The sequence below is a fragment of the Aegilops tauschii genome, chromosome 4, assembly GCF_002575655.3.
Source record: "Aegilops tauschii subsp. strangulata cultivar AL8/78 chromosome 4, Aet v6.0, whole genome shotgun sequence".
In the NCBI taxonomy this organism is placed as follows: Eukaryota; Viridiplantae; Streptophyta; class Magnoliopsida; order Poales; family Poaceae; genus Aegilops; species Aegilops tauschii.
Window position 1 is genome coordinate 288,286,684 of NC_053038.3, and position 21,765 is coordinate 288,308,448.

Genomic DNA, 21,765 nt, shown 5'->3' on the forward strand with positions numbered 1-21,765 from the left:
GTTTGCATTAGTTACAGATTACTACAGGCTGTTCTGTTTTTGACAGATTCTGTTTTTTCGTGTGTTGTTTGCTTATTTTGATGAATCTATGGCTAATAAAATAGTTTATATACCATAGAGAAGTTGGAATACAGTAGGTTTAACACCAATATAAATAAAGAATGAGTTCATTACAGTACCTTGAAGTCATGTTTTGTTTTCTTTCGCTAACGGAGCTCACGAGATTTTCTGTTAAGTTTTGTGTTGTGAAGTTTTCAAGTTTTGAGTAAAAGATTTGATGGATTATGGAACAAGGAGTGGCAAGAGCCTAAGCTTGGGGATGCCCATGGCACCCCAATATAATCTAAGGACACCAAAACGTCAAAGCTTGGGGATGCCCCGGAAGGCATCCCCTCTTTCGTCTACTTCCATCGGTAACTTTACTTGGAGCTATATTTTTATTCACCACATGATATGTGTTTTGCTTGGAGCGTCTTGTATTATTTGAGTCTTTATTTGTTAGTTTGCCACAATCATCCTTGCTGTACACACCTTTTGAGAGAGACACACATGATTCGGAATTTATTAGAATACTCTATGTGCTTCACTTATATCTTTTGAGCTATATAGTTTTTGCTCTAGTGCTTCACTTATATCTTTTAGAGCACGGTGGTGGATTTGTTTTATAGAAACTATTGTTCTCTCATGCTTCACTTAGATTATTTTGAGAGTCCTACAAAACAGCATGGTAATTTGCTTTAACTATGATAGGCATTAAAAATTAGTAAAAAAATCTTAGGAGTGTGTTGAATACTATGAGAAGTTTGATGCTTGATAATTGTTTTGAGATATAAAGATGGTGATATTAGAGTCATACTAGTTGAGTAGTTGTGGATTTGAGAAATACTTGTGTTAAAGTTTGTGATTCCCGTAGCATGCACGTATGGTGAACCGTTATGTGATGAAGTCGGAGCATGATTTATTTATTGATTTTCTTCCTTATGAGTGGCTGTTGGGGACGAGCGATGGTATTTTCCTACCAATCTATCCCCCTAGGAGCATGCGCGTAATACTTTGCTTTGATAACTTGTAGATTTTTGCAATAAATATATGAGTTCTTTATGACTAATGTTGAGTCCATGGATTATACGCACTCTCTTCCTTCCACCATTGCTAGCCTCTCTAATACCGCGAACTTTTCGCCAGTATCATACACCCACCATATACCTTCATCAAAACAGCCACCATACCTACCTATCATGGCATTTCCATAGCCATTCCGAGATATATTGCGATGCAACTTACCACCATTCCGTTTACTATGACACGCTCCATCATTGTTATATTGCCTCGCATGATCATGTAGCTGACATCGTATTTGTGGCAAAGCCACCATTCATAATTCTTTCATACATGTCACTCTTGATTCATTGCATATCCCGGTACACCGCCGGCATTCACATAGAGTCATATTTTGTTCTAAGTATTGAGTTGTAATTGTTGAGTTGTAAGTAAATAAAAGTGTGATGATCATCATTTTTAGAGCATTGTCCCAAGTGAGGAAAGGATGATGGAGACTATGATTCCCCCACAAGTCAGGATGAGACTCCGGACTAAATAAAAAGAAGAGGCCATAAAAAAGAAAAGGCCCAAATAAAAAAAAAGAGAAAAAGAGAGAAGGGATAATGTTACTATCCTTTTACCACACTTGTGCTTCAAAGTAACACCATGATCTTCATGATAGAGAGTCTCCTATGATATCACTTTCATATACTAGTGGGAATTTTTCATTATAGAACTTGGCTTGTATATTCCAATGATGGGCTTCCTCAAAATGCCCTAGGTCTTCGTGAGCAAGCGAGTTGGATGCACACCCACTTAGTTTCTTTTGTTGAGCTTACATATACTTATAGCTCTAGTGCATCCGTTGCATGGCAATCCCTACTCACTCACATTGATATGTATTAATGGGCATCTCCATAGCCCGTTGATACGCTTAGTTGATGTGAGACTATCTTCTCCCTCTTTTTGTCTTCTCCACAACCACCATTCTATTCCACATATAGTGCTATGTCCATGGCTCACGCAAATGTATTGCGTGAAGATTGAAAAAGTTTGAGAACACCAAAAGTACGAAACAATTGCTTGGCTTGTCATCGGGGTTGTGCATGATTTAAATACTTTGTGTGGTGAAGATAGAGCATCGCCAGACTATATGATTTTGTAGGGATAACTTTCTTTCGCCATGTTATTTTGAGAAGACATGATTGCTTAGTTAGTATGCTTGAAGTATTATTATTTTTATGTCAATATTAAACTTTTGTCTTGAATCTTTCGGATCTGAACATTCATACCACAAATAAGAGAATTACATTGAAAATTATGCCAAGTAGCATTCCGCATCAAAAACTCTATTTTTATCATTTACCTACTCGAGGACGAGCGGGAATTAAGCTTGGGGATGCTTGATACGTCTCCAACGTATCTATAATTTTTGATTGCTTCATGCTATAATATATTCTGTTTTGGATGTTTAACGGGCTTTATTATACACTTTTATATTATTTTTGGGACTAACCTATTAACCGGAGGCCCAGCCCAGAATTGTTGTTTCTGCCTATTTCAGTGTGTCGCGGAAAAAGAATATCAAACAGAGTCCAAACGGAATGAAACCTTAGGGAAAGTGATTTTCGGAACGAACATGATCTAGAGGACTTGGACCCTACGTCAAGAAAGCTACCAGGAAGGCACAAGGTAGGGGGTCGCGCCTACCCCCCCCCCCCCAGGCGCGCCCTCTAGCCTCGTGGGGCCCATGTTGCTCCACCGACGTACTTCTTCCTCCTATATATACCTACGTACCCCCAAACCAACACAAGCATCTACGAAAACCTAATTCCACCGCCGCAACGTTCTATACCCGTGAGATCCCATCTTGGGGCCTTTTCCAGCATCCTGCCGGAGGGGGCATTGATCACGGAGGGCTTCTACATCAACACCATAGCCTCTCCGATGATGTGTGAGTAGTTTACCTCAGACCTTCGAGTCCATAGTTATTAGGTAGATGGCTTCCCCTCTCTCTTTGGATCTCAATACAAAGTTCTCCATGATTCTCGTGGAGAACTATTCGATGTAATCTTCTTTTGCGGTGTGTTTGTTGAGACCGATGAATTGTGGGTTTATGATCAAGTTTATCTATGAACAATATTTGAATCTCCTTGGAATTCTTTTATGTATGATTGGTTATCTTTGCAAGTCTCTTCGAATTATCAGTTTGGTTTGCCCTACTAGATTGATCTTTCTTGCAATGGGAGAAGTGCTTAGCTTTGGGTTCAATCTTGCGGTGTCCTTTCCCAGTGACAGTAGGGGCAGCAAGGCACGTATTGTATTTTTGCCATCGAGGATAACAAGATGAGGTTTATATCGTATTCCATGAGTTTATCCCTCTACATCATGGCATCTGACTTAAAGCGTTACTCTGTTCTTTTGAACTTAATACTCTAGATGCATGCTGGATAGCGGTCGATGTGTGGAGTAATAGTAGTAGATGCAGGCAGGAGTCGGTCTACTTGTCTCGGACGTGATGCCTATATACATGATCATACCTAGATATTATCATAACTATGCTCAATTCTGTTAATTGCTCAACAGTAATTTGTTCACCCACCGTAGTACTTATGCTCTCGAGAGAAGCCACTAGTGAAACCTATGGCCCCCGGGTCTATTTTCCATCATATTAATCTTCCAACACTTAGCTATTTTTATTGCCTTTTATTTTACTTTGCATCTTTATCATAAAAATACCAAAAATATTATCTTATCATCTCTATCAGATCTCACTCTCGTAAGTGACCGTTGAGGGATTGACAACCCCTTTATCGCGTTGGTTGCGAGGTTCTTGTTTGTTTGTGTAGGTGCGAGGGACTCGTGCGTGGTCTCCTACTCGATTGATACCTTTGTTCTAAAAAAATGAGGGAAATACTTACGCTACTTTACTGCATCACCCTTTCCTCTTCAAGGGAAAACCATCACCATCTCTTCGCCGAACTAGTGCACCTATTCAATTTACCATTGTACTGGGTGTGTTGGGGACACAACAGACTCTTTGTTATTTGGTTGCAGGGTTGTTTGAGAGAGACCATCTTCAACCTATGCCTCCCACGGATTGATAAACCTTAGGTCATCCACTTGAGGGAAATTTGCTACTGTCCTACAAACCTCTGCACTTGGAGGCCCAACAACGTCTACAAGAAGAAGGTTGCGTAGTAGACATCAAGTAGTTTCTGGCGCCGTTGCTGGGGAGGTTAGTGCTTGAAGGAATATCTTTAGATCTTGCAATCGAATCTTTTAGTTTCTTGTTTTATCACTAGTTTAGTTTATAAAAGAAAACTACAAAAAATGGAATTGAGGGTACCTCATATGCTTCATCTTTTTAATGTCTTTCGTGAAAATGAGGGGAAGGAAAATTGTGCTCAAGTACTAGAAGAAGAATTACATAGAATGCTTGGCATAAAATATGTGAATGATGAGCATGATTGCAATGTTGTTAGTATGAATTATTTGAATACCCATGATGCTAATGATATGCAAAGCCACAAGCTTGGGGAAGCTATGTTTGATGAAGATGATATTTTTTGTCCCCCAAGCTTTGATGAGCAAATTTACTATGATGAAAGCATGCCTCCTATATATGATGATTATTGTGATGACAAGTACGCTATAAAGAATAATGATAACCATGAAACTTGTCATCTTGATCTTAATTTTCAATCACATGATAGTTAATTTGTTGAGTTTGCTCCCACTACTATTCCGAATGAGAAGAATTTTGCTTATGTGGAGAGTAATAAAATTTCTATGCTTGTAGATCATGAAAAGAATGCTTTATGAGATAGTTATATTGTTAAATTCATTTGTGATGCTACTGAAAATTATTATGAGGGAGGAACATATGCTTGTAGGAATTGCAATAATATCAAGTTTCCTCTCTATGTGCTTAAATTTTTAAAGTTATGCTTGTTCTGCCTTCCTATGCTAGTTGATTATTGTTCCCATAAGTTGTTTGCTCACAAAACCCCCATGCATAGGAAGTGGGTTAGACTTAAATGTGCTTGCCATGTGTTTCATGATGCTCTCTTTATGTTTCAATTCTTATCTTTTATGTGAGCATCATTGAAATCATCATGCCTAGCTAGGGGCGTTAAACGTTAGCGCTTGTTGGGAGGCAACCCAATTGTATTCTTGTTCCTTGCTTTTTGTTCCTGTTTAGTAATAAATAATCTATCTAGCCTATGGTTAGATGTTGTTTTATGTTTTAATTAGTGTTTGTGCCAAGTAGAACCAATAGGATCTTCTTGGGGATAGTTGTTTGATCTTGCTGAAAAAGACAGAAACTTTGTGCTCACGAAAATAATTGTTAAAATTCACCAGAACGTGATAAAATGCTAATTCTTTTTGAAGTTGATCAACATACATATTATCCAGGATGTCCTAGTTTTTCAGAAATTTTGGAGTTCCAGAAGTATTCGAACAAATGAGATTTCTACAGACTGTTCTGTTTTTGACAGATTCTGTTTTCTATGTGTTGTTTGCTTATTTTGATGAATCTATGAGTAGTATCAGAGGGTATGAACCATAGGTAAGTTGGAATACAGTAGATATTACACCAATATAAATAAAGAATGAGTTCACAACAGTACCTAAGTGGTGGTTTTATTTTCTTATACTAACGGAGCTTACGAGTTTTCTGTTGAGTTTTCTGTTGTGAAGTTTTCAAATTTTGGGTAAAGATTCGATGGACTATGGAATAAGGAGTGGAAAGAGCCTAAGATTGGGGATGCCCAAGGCACCCCAAGGTAATATTCAAGGACAACCCAGAGCCTAAGCTTGGGGATGCCCCGGATGGCATCCCCTCTTTCGTCTTTGTTCATCGGTAAGTTTACTTGGAGCTATATTTTTATTCACCACATGATATGTGTTTTTCTTGGAGCATCATTTTATTTTATTTTATTTTGCTTGCTGTTTCAATAAAATACCAAGATCTGAAATTCTTAAATGTTAGAGAGTCTTCACATAGTTGCATGATTATTCGACTACTCATTGATCTTCACTTATATCTTTTGGAGTAGTTTGCCGTTTGCTCTAGTGCTTCACTTATATCCTTTTAGAGCACGGCGGTGGTTTTATTTTGAAGAAATATATGAACTCTCATGCTTCACTTATATTATTTTGAGAGTCTTTAGAACAGCATGGTAATTTGCTTTGGTTATGAATTTAGTCCTAATATGATAGGCATCCAAGATGGGTATAATAAAAACTTTCATATAGAGTGCATTGAATACTATGAGAAGTTTGATACTTGATAATTGTTTTGAGATATAAAGATGGTGATATTAGAGTCATGCTAGTTGAGTAGTTGTGAATTTGAGAAATACTTGTGTTGAGGTTTGCAAGTCTCGTAGCTTGCACGTATGGTAACCGTTGTGTGACAAATTTGAAGCATGAGGTGTTTCTTTGATTGTCTTCCTTATGAGTGGCGGTCGGGGACGAGCGATAGTCTTTTCCTACCAATCTACCCCCTAGGAGCATGCGTGTAGTGCTTTGTTTTGATGACTTGTAGATTTTTGCAATAAGTATGTGAGTTCTTTATGACTAATGTTGAGTCCATGGATTATACGCACTCTTACCCTTCCATCATTGCTAGCCTCTTCGGTACCGTGCATTGCCCTTTCTCATCTCGAGAGTTGGTGCAAACTTCGCCGGTGCATCCGAACCCCGTGATATGATATGCTCTATCACACATAAAGCTCCTTATATCTTCCTCAAAACATCCACCATACCTACCTATTATGGCATTTCCATAGCCATTCCGAGATATATTGCCATGCAACTTTCCACCGTTTCATTTATTATGGCACGCTTCATCATTGTCATATTGCCTTGCATGATCATGTAGTTTACATCATATTTGTGGCAAAGCCACCATGCATAATTTTTCATACATGTCACTCTTGATTCATTGCCCATCCCGGTACACCGCCGGAGGCACTCATATGGAGTCATATTTTGTTCTAGTATCGAGTTGTGATCATTGAGTTGTAAATAAATAGAAGTGTGATGATCATCATTAATAGAGCATTGTCCCATAAAAAAGGAAAGGCCAAATAAAAAAGGGGTAGCCAAATGAAAAAAGAAAAAAAGAAAGGCCAAATAAAAAAAGGAAGGCCCAAAAAAAAGAAGGGACAATGCTACTATCCTTTTTTCACACTTGTGCTTCAAAGTAGCATCATGATCTCTATGATAGAGAGTCTCTTATATTGTCACTTGCATATATTAGTGGGAATTTTTCATTATGGAACTTGTCTTGTATATTCCAACAATGGGCTTCCTCAAATGCCCTAGGTCTTCGTGAGCAAGCAAGTTGGATGCACACCCACTTAGTTTCTTTTGTTGAGCTTTCATACATTTATAGCTCTAGTGCATCCGTTGCATGGCAATCCCTACTCCTTGCATTGACATCAATTGATGGGCATCTCCCTAGCCCGTTGATTAGCCGCGTCAATGTGAGACTTTCTCCTTTTTGTCTTCTCCACACAACCCCCGTCATTATATTCTATTCCACCCAAAGTGCTATGTCCATGGCTCACGCTCATGTATTGCATGAAAGTTGAAAGTTTGAGATTACTAAAGTATGAAACAATTGCTTGGCTTGTCATCGGGGTTGTGCATGATGGGAGCATTTTGTGTGACGAAAATGAAGCATGGCCAAACTATATCATTTTGTAGGGATGAGCTTTCTTTGGCTACGTTATTTTGAGAAGACATAATTGCTTGGTTAGTATGCTTGAAGTATTATTATTTTTATGTCCATATTAAACTTTTGACTTGAATCTTATGGATCTGAATATTCTTGCCACAATAAAAAAGGAAATTATGTTAGGTAGCATTCCACATCAAAAATTATGTTCTTATCATTTACCTACTCGAGGACGAGCAGGAATTAAGCTTCGGGATGCTGATACGTCTCCAACGTATCTATAATTTTTTGTTGTTCCATGCTATTATATTATCCATCTAGGATGTTTTATATGAACTTATATGCTATTTTATATGATTTTTGGGACTTAACTATTAACCTAGAGCCCAGGGCCAGTATCTGTTTTTTTCCTTGTTTTTGAGTTTTACAGAAAAGGAATACCAAACGAAGTCCAATTGACGTACCAATTTTTGATGATTTTTTATGGACCAAAAGAAGCCCCCGGAGTAAAAGAGTTGGGCCAGAAGAGTTCCGGGCTGCCCACGAGGGTGGGGGGTGTGCCCACCCCCCTGGGTGCACCCCCCTATCTCGTGGACGGCTGAAAGACCCCCCTGACGTGAGACCTACGCCAAAAATTCCTATAAATACAGAAACCTCCAGAACATAACCTAGATCGGGAGTTCTGCCGCCGCAAGCCTCTGTAGCCACCAAAAACCAATCGTTACCCTGTTCCGGCACCCTGTCGGAGGGGGGTTCCATCACCAGTGGCCATCTTCATCATCCCGGCGCTCTCCATGACGAGGAGGGAGTAGTTCACCCTCGGGGCTGAGGGTATGTACCAGTAGCTATGTGTTTGATCTCTCTCTCTCTCTCGTGTTCTTGATTTGGCACGACCTTGATGTATCGCGAGCTTTGCTATTATAGTTGGATCTTATGATGTTTCTCCCCCTCTACTCTCTTGTGATGAATTGAGTTTTCCCTTTGAAGTTATCTTATCGGTCTTTAAGGATTTGAGAACACTTGATGTATGTCTTGCATGTGCTTATCTGTGGTGACAATGGGATATTCACGTGATCTACTTGATGTATGTTTTGGTGATCAACTTGCGGGTTCCGTAACATTGTGAACTTATGCATAGGGGTTGCCACACGTTTTCGTCTTGACTCTCCGGTAGAAACTTTGGGGCACTCTTTGAAGTACTTTGTGTTGGTTTGAATAGATGAATCTGAGATTGTGTGATGCATATCGTATAATCATACCCATGGATACTTGAGGTGACATTGGAGTATCTAGGTGACATTAGGGTTTTGGTTGATTTGTGTCTTAAGGTGTTATTCTAGTACGAACTCTATGATAGATCGAACGGAAAGAATAGCTTCTTGTTATTTTACTACGGACTCTTGAATAGATTGATCAGAAAGAATAACTTTGAGGTGGTTTCGTACCCTACCATAATCTCTTCGTTTGTTCTCCACTATTAGTGACTTTGGAGTGACTCTTTGTTGCAAATTCAGGGATAGTTATATGATCCAATTATGTTATTATTGTTGAGAGAACTTGCACTAGTGAAAGTATGAACCCTAGGCCTTGTTTCAACGCATTGCAATACCGTTTGTGCTCACTTTTATTATTAGTTACCTTGCTGTTTTTATATTATCAGATTACAAAAACCTATATCTACCATCCATATTGCACTTGTATCGCCATCTCTTCGCCGAACTAGTGCACCTATACAGTTTACCATTGTATTGGGTGTGTTGGGGACACAACAGACTCTTTGTTATTTGGTTGCAGGGTTGTTTGAGAGAGACCATCTTCAACCTACGCCTCCCACGGATTGATAAACCTTAGGACATCCACTTGAGGGAAATTTGCTACTGTCCTACAAACCTCTGCACTTGGAGGCCCAACAACGTCTACAAGAAGAAGGTTGCATAGTAGACATCACAACTTCAGATTCATAATATTCAATCCAACATAAAGAACCTCAAAGAGTGCCCAAAGATTCCTACCGGAGAAACAAGGACGAAAACATGCATCAACCCCGATGCATAGATTACCCCAATGTCACCTCAGGAACCCGCGAGTTGAGTGCCAAAACATACATCAAGTGAATCAATAGAACACCCCATTGTCACCACGGGTATCCCACGCAAGACTTACATCAAGTGTTCTCAAATCCTTAATAGTATTCAATCCGATAATAGTGAAACCTCAAAGGTAAAACTCAATTTATCACAAGAAGATAGAGGGGGAGAAACACCATATGATTCAACTATAATATCAAACCCCGCGGTACATCAAGATCATGCCAAATCAAGAACACGAGAAAGAGAGAGATCAAACACATAGCTACTGGTACATACCCTCAGCCCCGAGGGTGAACTACTCCCTCCTCGTCTTGGAAACCGCCGGGATGATGAAGATGCCCACCGGTGATGGTTTCCCCTCCGGAAGGGTGCCGGAACAGGCTCCCAATTAGTTTTTCGTGGCTATAGAGGCTTGCGGCGGCGGAAGTCCCGATCTAGGTTTCTTTCTGGGGGTTTCGCGATTTATAGGAATTTTTGGCGTCACTCTCACGTCAGGGGGTTCCCGAGGGACCCACAAGCCAGGGGGCGCCCCCCACCCTTGTGGATGCCTCGGGACTAGCTCTTTGGCCTCTTTTCATTTTAATTTTTTGTCTAGATCCTCATCCCAACTTGTGAGGGAATGATAGTCTCCATCATCCTTTTCCTCACATGGGACAATTCTCTAATAATGATGATCATCACACTTTTATTTAATTTACAACTCAAGAATTACAACTCGATTCTTAGAACAAATATATGACTCTATATCAATGCTCAGACTGTGTACCGAGATGTGCAATGACTCAAGAGTGACATGTATAAAAAATATGAATGGTGGCTTTGCCACAAATACGATGTCAACTACATGATCATGCAAAGCAATATGACAATGATGAAGCGTGTCATAATAAACGGAACGGTGGAAGTTGCATGGCAATATATCTAGGAATGGCTATGGAAATGCCATAATAGGTAGGTATGGTGGCTGTTTTGAGGAAGGTATAGGGTGGGTGTAATGCACCGGCGAAAGTTGCACGGTACTAGAGAGGCTAGCAATGGAGGAAGGGTGAGAGTGCGTATAATCCATGGACTCAACATTAGTCATAAAGAACTCACATACTTATTGCAAAGGTTTATTAGCTATCGAAACAAAGTACTACACGCATGCTCCTAGGGGGATAGATTGGTAGGAAAAGACCATCGCTCGTCCCGGGCCGCCACTCATAAGGAAGTCAATCAATAAATAAATCATGCTCCGACTTCATGACATAACGGTTCACCATACGTGGATGCTCCGGGAATCATAAACTTTAACACAAGTATTTCTACCAATCCACAATTACTCACTAGCATGACTCTAATATCACCATCTTTATATCTCAAAACAAATGCAAGGAATCAAACTTCTCATATTACTCAATGCTCTTATATGAAAGTTTTTATTAAATTCCTCTTAGATTCCTATCATATTAGGACTAAATTCATAACCTAAAAAAATTACCATGCTGTTTCAAGAATCTCAAAATAATATAGTGAAGCATGAGAGTTCATCAATTTCTTCAAAATAAAACCACCGCCATGCTCTAAAAAGATATAAGTGAAGCACTAGAGCACTACCCAGCTCAAAAGATATAAGTGAAGCACATAGGGTATTCTAATAAATTAATGATTAATGTGTGTCCCTCTCAAAAGGTGTGTACAGAAAGGAAGATTGTGGGAAATTAAAAAGCAAAGACTCATATCATACAAGACGCTCCAAGCAAAACACATATCATGTGGTGAATAAAAATATAGCCTCATGTAAATTTACCAATGAACGAAGACGAAAGAGGGGATGCCATCCGGGGCATCCCCAAGCTTAGATGCTTGGTTGTACTTGAATATTACCTTGGGGTGCCTTGGGAATCCCCAAGCTTAGGCTCTTTCCACTCCCTATTCCATAGTCCATCAAATCTTTACCCAAAACTTGAAAACTTCACAACACAAAACTCAACAGAGAACTCGTAAGCTCCATCAGTATAATAAAGCAAATCACCACTTAGGTACTTTGTGAACTCATTCTAAATTTATATTGGTGTTATATCTACTGTATTCCAACTTCTCCATGGTTCATACCCTCCGATACTGCCCATAGATTCATCAAATTAAGCAAACTACACAATGAAAACAGAATTTGTCAAAAACCGAACAGTCTGTAGTAACCTGGAAACTTCCTATACTTCCGTAACTCAAAAAATTCTGAAATATTAGGACAATCTAGTCAATTTTTATATCAATATTGTGTAACAATTTCAGCTCAAAAGCACGCTTCTGTGAATTTCTAAAATTCTGGCAATGAGCGCAAAAGTTTCTGTTTTTCAGCAAGATCAAATCAACTATCACCATAGAGCATCCCAAATGTCTTACTTGGCACTTTATTGAAACAAAACATATAAAACATGATTAATACACTAGAATAATAATATGAACACATAAAAATAGTAGGGGTAAATGTTGGATTGTCTCCCAACAAGTGCTTTTCTTTAATGCCTTTCTAGCTAGGCATGATGATATCAATGATGCTCACATAGAAGATAAGAATTGGAACATAATGGGAGCATCATGAAGAATATGACTAGCAGATTTAAGTCTAACCCACTTCCTATGAATAGGTATTTTGTGAGCAAACAACTTATGGGAACAAGAATCAACTAGCATAGGAAGGTAAAACAAGCAAAACTTCAAAACTTTCAACACATAGAGAGGAAACTTGATATTATTGCAATATGTAAAAGCCTATGTTCCTATCTTATAATAATTTTTAGTAGCATCGTGAATGAATTCAACAATATAACCATCACATAAAGCATTATTTTCATGATGCACAAGCATAGAAATTTTACTACTCTCCACATAAGCAAAATTCTTCTCATTCGGAATAGCAGGAGTAGCATAAGGAACTCGAATACTATAAATTGATTCCACATTAAAAGAGTAATGTTCAGAAAAAGGGTAATCATAATCATGACAAGTGCTATAAATATAATCATCACTAATTTTTATAACATAAGTGTAATTACAATAATCATCATAAGTAGCAACTTCGTTCTCATCATAATCAATCGAAACCTCTTCCAAGATAGTGGAATCATTACTAAATAAAGTCATGACCTCTCCAAATCCACTTTTATTGTTATAATAAGATTCAACACCCTCCAAAATATTGGGATAATTACTATCTAAAGCTGACACTCTTCCAAGCCCACTTTCATAAATATCGTAATCATCATAAGCCGGAGGCATGCTATCATCATAATAAATTTGCACATCAAAGCTTGGGGGACTAAAAATGTCATCTTCTTTAAACATAGCATCCCCAAGCTTGGGACAAACATTAATTGTAGCAAATAAATTCTCAAACATGTCATTGTCATCAAACATAGCATCCCCAAGCTTGTGGCTTTGCATATCATAAGCATAATCACTCATCATTAATAGTATGAGTGACACCAATAGTATAGCAATTATTAACATCACAATTTTCTAAGTTGGTGCCAAAAAGATTCTCAAGATTATGAAAAGTATCATTACTTTCCCAATCATAATCATCACAATGAGTAATTGGCATAACAAAATCATCCTCAATAGTTTCTTCGAACATTGTACCATAAGGCAAAGAATCAATATCATCATCAAGTATATCATCTTCCACATTTATTTTTGATTCACTTTCATCAGGCATAAAAATAATAGGAGCAAGATCATATGGGAGGGATACCTTTTTACCTTTGCTTCTCCATCTATTCTTTTTCTTCTCCACATCATGTGTGGGTTTAATCAACTCTTTGGAGCTCCTTATTGATGAGATTGGTTGCATAGGAAGCTCATTCTCGTAACCTGTTTCACGAGAGACAAAAAGGAAGGAAAGTGGAGAGCTTTACCCTTTCATTAGTATTTATTTTATATTCTAATGGTTTCCCCATCTTTTTATTGTTGGCAATATAAGCATTTTCATTGCAATTTACCACACAAAACATATAGATTTCTTTAAGAGTAGTTTCAGCATGGTCGGTGAATATGAACGCTTTAAACCAACTATTTTTATGTGACAATTCTTCACGCCCCAAAAATAAACAGAGTTCATTAAAAAGTTCAAAGGTGATCAAGTTATTGCAATATTTGGTCATGATTCGATCATGAAAAGTATGCATTGAAAATTAAGATGACCAACTCTATTGCAAAGTTCACAAGTAATGGGATGAAGAGAGCATAATTTTGTAGCAAATTTATCTATCACCTTAAGCCACCGATTGGTTTCATCATGTTTATAATTCAAACAACATCTATCATCCCTATAAGGCATGTCTTCACAATAGTTATTCACTCCACAAAAATTGACATGCTTATAAGAAACTTCTTTATCATGACTAGTGCAATCATCATTAGTATTATGAATATTCATAGAAAAAAACTAACAACATTGCAATCATGTTTATCATTCAAAGATTTCATGCCAAACATTTTACTAACTTCTTCTTCTAACACTAGAGCACAATTTTCCTTTCCATCATTTTCACGAAAGACATTAAAAATATGAAGCATATGAGGCAACCTCAATTCCATTTTTCGTAGTTTTCTTTTATAGACTAGACTAGTGATAAAAGAAGAAACTAAAATATTCAATTGCAAGATCTAAAGATATACCTTCAAGCACTAACCTCCCCAGCAACGGTGCCAGAACAGAGCTTGATGTCTACTACGCAATGTTCTTCTTGTAGACTCATGTTGGGCCTCCAAGCGCAGAGTTTTGTAGGACAGTAGAAAATTTCCCGGAAGTGGATGACCTAAGGTTTATCAATCCGTGGGAGGCGTAGGATGAAGATGGTCTCTCTCAAACAACCCTGCAACCAAATAAAAAAGAGTCTCTTGTGTCCCCAACACACCCAATACAATGTTAAATTGTATAGGTGCACTAGTTCGGCGAAGAGATGGTGATAAAAGTGTCATATGGATGGTAGAAATATATTTTTATAATCTGAAGAAATAAAAAAGCAAGGTAGCAAGTAGTAAAAGTGAGCAAAAATAGTATTGCAATGCTTGAAAACAAGGCCTAGGGTTCATACTTTCACTAGTGCAAGTTCTCTCAACAATTATAACATAATTAAATCATATGGCAATCCCTCAACGTGCAACAAAGAGTCACTCCAAAGTTCCTATCCCGGAGAACATAAGATAAAATTGTTTGTAGGGTATGAAACCACCTCAAAAATTTTCTTTCCGATCAATCCATTGAGCTATTCCTATAAGTGGCACAAACAGCCCTAGAGTTTGTAGTAAAATAACACCACATGACACACATCAATCAACCCTAATGTCACCTAGATACTCCAATGTCACCACAAGTATCCGTGGGTCAATTATACGATATGCATCAAACAATTTCAGATTCATAATATTCAATCCAACATAAAGAACCTCAAAGAGTGCCCCGATATTCCTACCGGAGAAACAAGTACGAAAATGTGCAACAACCCCTATGCATAGATTACCCCAATGTCACCTCGGGAATCCGCGAGTTGAGTGCCAAAACATACATCAAGTGAATCAATAGAACACCCCATTGTCACCACGGGTATCCCACGCAAGACATACATCAAGTGTTCTCAAATCCGATAATAGTGAAACCTCAAAGGTAAAACTAAATTCATCACAAGAAGATAGAGGGGGAGAAACACCATATGATTGAACTATAATAACAAAGCTTGTGGTACATCAAGATCGTGCCAAATCAAGAACACAAGAGAGAGAGAGAGGGATCAAACACATAGCTACTTGTACATACCCTCAGCCCCGAGGGTGAACTACTCTGTCCTCGTCATGGACACCCCGGGATGATAAAGATGCTCACCGGTGATGATTTCCCCCTCCGGAAGGGTGCCAGAACGGGCTCCCGATTGGTTTTTCGTGGCTACAGAGGCTTGCGGCGGCGGAACTCCCGATCTAGGTTTCTTTCTGGGGGTTTCACGATTATAGGAATTTTTAGCGTCGGTCTCACGTCGGGGGGTTCTGGAGGGACCCACAAGCCAGGGGCGCGCCCACAACCCTTGTGGTTGCCTCGGGACTCCTCTAGTCCATCTTCGATGCTCCGTGGGCTTCTTCTAATCCATAAAAAATCACCATAAATTTTCAGCTTGTTTGGTCTCCATTTGATATCCCTTTTCTGTAAAACTAAGAAACAAGCAAAAAAGAGAAACTGGAAGTGGACTCTAGGTTAATAGGTTAGTCCCAAAAATAATATAAAATAGCATTTTAATGCATATAAAACATCCAAAACAGATAATATAATAGCATGGAACAATAAAAAATTATAGATACGTTGGAGACGTATCATCTGGCGGCGGCTGTTGGAACTTTTGGAGGACAGAGATGGAGACGCCCGACAGCTAGGTTGGAGGTCTTCTTATAGGAAGCTTCCTCGGGTCTCCTTTGTTGATGTAGCCTCCTCCCCTTCATCCAAGGGCACTAGAGGAGCCAAATACACGTCCAATACAAGCCTTGGTCATCAAGATCCCATAGGGGGGAACGGGGACGAAATCAGAGCAAAAACTGGAAAGTTCTGGCTAATTTTTGTGGCTATAAAGAGATCATACAAGCAGCTCTGCTCATATGGAATGCCATCAAACACTCTGGTCTTCGAGAGCTGTTTCATATTTTGGTCATCGCTTTCTTCATACGAACTCCGATTTTGACGTTCTTGGGCTCGTTGGATTGCTAGAGAAAAGCAGATGCATCGGTGCCTTGGATCTTCAATTTGAACACTTGAATAAATGTCAAATCATCAAACTCTCCAAAGGGGCTTAATCTGGTGCTTGGATATTCTCTGGTTTGACCCCCAACTTGGTTCTTTTGATGTCCCAAGTCCATGAACATGTCAACACATAGACGAAGACCAAAATATAAAGGAAAATTAGTTAAAACTAAATAAAAATGAAAATTGTGGAATGAACTTGGTAAAATAAGTAAATACCAAAACTATGCATAGGGGACATGAATAAGTGTTACATGGATATGATATGATGGATTTTGGCACTTGAATATACTCTAAAAAGTATGCATAAAATCCACTCATCGGTAGACAGCCAGCGCGGTTTTGTTGTGTTGTGATGACTAGTTTTGTTGAGTGTTAGCTCATGTGTGTGGATTGAAGTGTTTGTACTTAATCCATATAGGATCCTTATGGTTCCCTCTTGTGATTCTACTTAGGTTCACAAGTTTCATGGTTTGGGTTGCCTCCTTGTAAAACAAGCTAGTTACTCACTTCAATATATTTGAGAGTGCTTCCCGCTGTTCTTTGCCACTTGAGAGAGAGACAGAGAGAGAGTTGTTGCTTCTTGTGAGTTGTTTGGTACTATTGAATGATCATTCCAGTGGTGGCCTGTATCAAGAGATTTTCACAAAGATCAATATTCTCATGTTGAAGAGCACAGACGAGTTCTTTGAAGCATCTGTGTTGGGAGATATCAATAGCATTGTGGACCTTGGAGAGGATGGGAGGCAATTCAAGTTGGTAGGCAATTTGTCCTGCCTTTCGAGGATGTTGAATGGACTAAAAAAATCAAGGTGCAAGCTTGCCTTTGATGTTGAAAAGGTGAGTACCCTCATTGGAGTAACTCGAAGGGAATCATTATCACTCGTGAATACACCATACATTGGTGCTCACAATCATTGGATATTTTCTATTGAGATTGATATGCTTTGAAGTTGTCATGAACGATGCACACTTAATTCTTCAGCTTACTAGATAATGTGAGGACTAACGATTATACATTAACCGGTTTTGAACCAATTGAGAGTAGTATGATACAGATGATCGTATAAAACTTGGAAAGGTGGAGTGATTGTTGTTGTTCAAGACTTCAACAAAAGGAAGGCATTCCTCCCACTTAATGCTAATGGTGACGACAAATGCACGAAGCATGTCTTGATGGATTTGGTTCGGTCTTTCAACTTGACTGCTAGTTTGTGGATGGAAAGCAGTGTTGAAGAGAAAGTTAGTTCCAATAGAATTTTGGAAACATCCCCAGTATTTGGAAGTGAAGATAACTCCACAAACTAAATATATAGGAAGTGGGTAGCTCTAATCTTGGGACTAGTTGGAGGAACAATAACTAAAATGATGGGGAGTGTCATCATGTCATTAAGTGGGGCAGATAGAGTGTTCACGACTTCAAATGACTTCCAAACTAGCAAGGTAGATTTCAAAAACAAGTTGAAGATTCAGCTTGCTGGATTCGTCACAAATAGCAGGTTATTTTTGCTCAATCATGAGATTTTGCAAGAAGCTTTGCGATTGAGGGAATCAACCATGACATTGGCATTGTCGGTAGTGTTGGTTATGTTTAGGTTGAAGTCTTTGATTCTTGGTTTGGTAAAGATGCATGTCATGCTTTGGTGATGGGGTAGATCTCAAAATGATTACCAAGGAGTATATCATTTGCCAAGTTTGGATTAAAATGACAAATGTAGAATTGGGTTATAAGGAAGGCTTGGGTATTATCTCCTCGTAGAGCATGGGTAGCAATTATCAATTGTAGAACATGACCAGGATAATTAAGTCCATGGGTGCACAATTGATGTGAAGTGTATGCAGTCAATTTGAATGTCAAGTGTTCGCATTGGTAATGTAATGAAAGTCCTTGCATGGTAACTATACTAAATCCTTGCGATGAGCGTTACAAAAGATTTGGAATAACTTAAAATTATCGAGATGAACAAGAAGTGGGGTGGTGGTGAAGTTGTGTTTGAAGATTTGGAAACTCTAATCACTTTTGGAAGACCAATTCCTTTTTGATAAGGTGTGCAACCTTTATGTGCTCGATAGGATCTGGAAAGACATTGGGACACATCAGAAGGTAGACTATGTTGTGCCAAACAAAGCCAAGGTTTGTATTTTCTTGTCAACCCCATAGTACAAAATTGCAATTCCAGTCCTTAGTTTCGGACCAAAGCCAGGCACTGATGTGATTCTCCCCTGTGTAGAACTGCACGCACCAGCTAGTTCACCCAAAAGCTCAAGCTATTGGGCAAAGGTGGGCTCCCTCAGGCCTAACACATGGACCAAAAATGAGTTGAATTTTTTTATTTTTAAATTACCCCAGCCAGGTCTTGAAATCAAGATCTCTTGGCTCTAATACCATGTAGATTGGCATGCACCAGCCAGTTCGCCAAAAAACTCAAGCTACTGGGGAAAGGTGGGCTATACATTTATACTTCAACACCTTGTACGCATGCAGGCTATCCTATAAAATGATAGACTACCTCAGTTACCAAGCGAGGCTTGTTGCTTGAGAACTCGTTGACCCCTTTGATCTTGGAAATGAAATAATATGCGCGTCAATTGCATGCAATCGAAGGCCTACTCTAAGTATACATAGTGTTGGCTTCTAGACACACAACCAATATAGGCCTGCCATTCTATTGCAAGCCCAGGCCATTAGTCGAGAAGTTATATACAAAAAAACTTATATCATATATCCAATATAGTAAGTTGAAATCGAGTGTATAATAAGATAAGTAATAGTGATAACATTGTGAATATTTTTTGTCAGATTGTGTTTTGGCAGCATTGCGGTGAATAAAGCTAATGCTTGAGAAATTATGTAGCTACAATATGTGATGAATGGTATCTCTTCAATCATGTGACAAACATAATGATGTGGCTAATCGGTTGGTTGCGAACATCACCAGGGACCAAACTATCTATCCTCACGGCATTATGCTAAACTACTCCTATAAAATACATTTTGCCGCAGCTGAAAAGCGATCACGCACGCCCTGATGGAACTGATGGAAATTACCTTGTATGCTATTGTGAAAAGGCTTTGATGTGATCACCGAAATGCCAGAGATGAATAAGGAAGCTGAAATGTCTGACACTGAAGCATAATAGCAGCACTAATACTTAGTCATACATATGTATTGTACTCTGATAATTGATGAACTATAACCCAGATCATGTAAAGCTGGAGCTAGTGACATACCACTCGTACATCCAGTCTCGAGTTCTCTTGTTTGATACAATACGGTACACATAGATCATAAAGAACTTCTGAGAACTAGAGTACAGAAGAGAAACTTTTAATGGTGCAAAAGACATGATCATATCAATTCATCTTTTGAATCTAAATCTGAATCGTAAACAGTGGAAGATCTAACCCTCCTATTATTTGACATGTCTGTCTCATCGTCTTCTTCTTCATTGTCTTTCTTCTTTTCCACAATTATACCTACATGTTCAAGGTGTTAAAATATTTGTTATTTCAAGCTGTGAGGAATGATGTATGAAGAAGTTAACAGTGCTATCTCTACCTTTCCTCTTCAGTATATTTTCCAAAACCCTGGTAGAAAAATCATCTTTACTTCCAAGGTCTTCAAAACAAACCAACCAATCAACAACAATACCCTTCCTGAAACACATAAGTACCGCAAAAAGCTAAATTAGAATGACCCTCAATTAAACTTTACATGATGACATAAAGAGGAGCACAAAACAATTACTCGGCTCGTTATCTAATGATGAAATAGGTAGAATCCATGAGTAATTTATGCACTTACTTGAACAATACAACACATGGAAACATTTTGATTGCTAGTTTTGCCACAAAGGGAGCATTCTATAGTAGTTATCAACAAATCAACACCCGTCAATGTAGTAAAATCAACAGTAACTTTAAAACTAAGAGTGATATATGAACGTCGGCACCAAGGTTGATGAATTTAGTTCCCAAATAGACCGGTGCAAGTGCCTTCAAATGCTTATCCATGATCTTACCACAGATTTACATCATTATCCTTTACCAAATCATCAGGGGCAAGGGCAAAGCATTACAAACATAAAAGGGACTAATGGCTTACTTGTAGCGGTAAAATTCACGATGGTAGAAATGACAGATGACCTTGTCACCACAAGTGACCTCTCCCAAGAAATCTCCCTCAGTTGTTTCCCTGTATTCATCATGACCTTGCCTCTTTAGCACTTCATGCTTCTTGACCTCTTTCTGTTGCATAGAGAATTGAGATACTTAATACATGATATGGCACTTATATAAGCTTCGCAAGTGAGACACAAATAAGTACCTTAAGAGAAGCAATTCATTCAACAAGCCATTTCTCAAGCTCTAGGTTCTACAAAACAGTCCCGCAATATAATGGTGCATGACAGATACCAAAGTTCTTGGTGCTCTATACTAAACAAAAACACAAGACAGTAAGAGATGGTGTAAAGTTCAACTCACATACAATAACTCATTAAGGTCAACTTCATCATAGATTGCAGGTGTTACTTGAGCCTTCTCTTTAGCTATAACTTCCTAAGATGGTGTCTCTGTCAGTATGGAAAAATGAAAAAATCATGCTGAAACAAAGAGTAGTATTATTCTTGCTCCACCAGTAGATTTGATTAAAAATAGGTTTAGAGCCATCCAAGATAGAGGCCACCAGCATACATCATGGAATTCATGAAAAGTAACTAGAATTGAGAAACAGAAGTAGCCCTTATTCCTCATTATGCAATGAAACAGAAAGCATTACTACATGATTGTTCAGAGTAACCATTTAGCTAGACTCCTATAGCAGAGCTGTCACAAGCTAACATGACCCAGTCGCCAAGTCTTTGGCTCTTAGGGCATCTCCAATGCCGAACGCTTAGCAGGGGCACCATGTAAGTTCTATACTGCAAGTGTCACTTATATTCACTTATCTTTGTGTCGGTCCAGACACAGTGAAAATCCTATGGCCGGGAATGAAGAAGCGGGATGGACGGTTCAGATCGCAATGGCTACTTTACCACCCACACAACACTGTTTTCCTTCCTCTGCTTTTCACCATTCTTGTAAGCTGCTTTATAAGCTCACCTGTGTGCAAGGAGAAGAGTATCCAATGTAATGAGACAAACTCAACCCTTGTTCTTATCTTCTAGTAGCTCTT

The 21,765-nt window shown here is 38.7% G+C and overlaps 1 pseudogene; it reads right to left on the bottom strand.

The window, feature by feature from the left end:
• Nucleotides 1-19,938: 19,938 nt before the first annotated feature.
• Nucleotides 19,939-21,765, bottom strand: part of LOC109782523 (thioredoxin domain-containing protein PLP3B-like) — a 29,334-nt pseudogene continuing 27,507 nt past the window's right edge.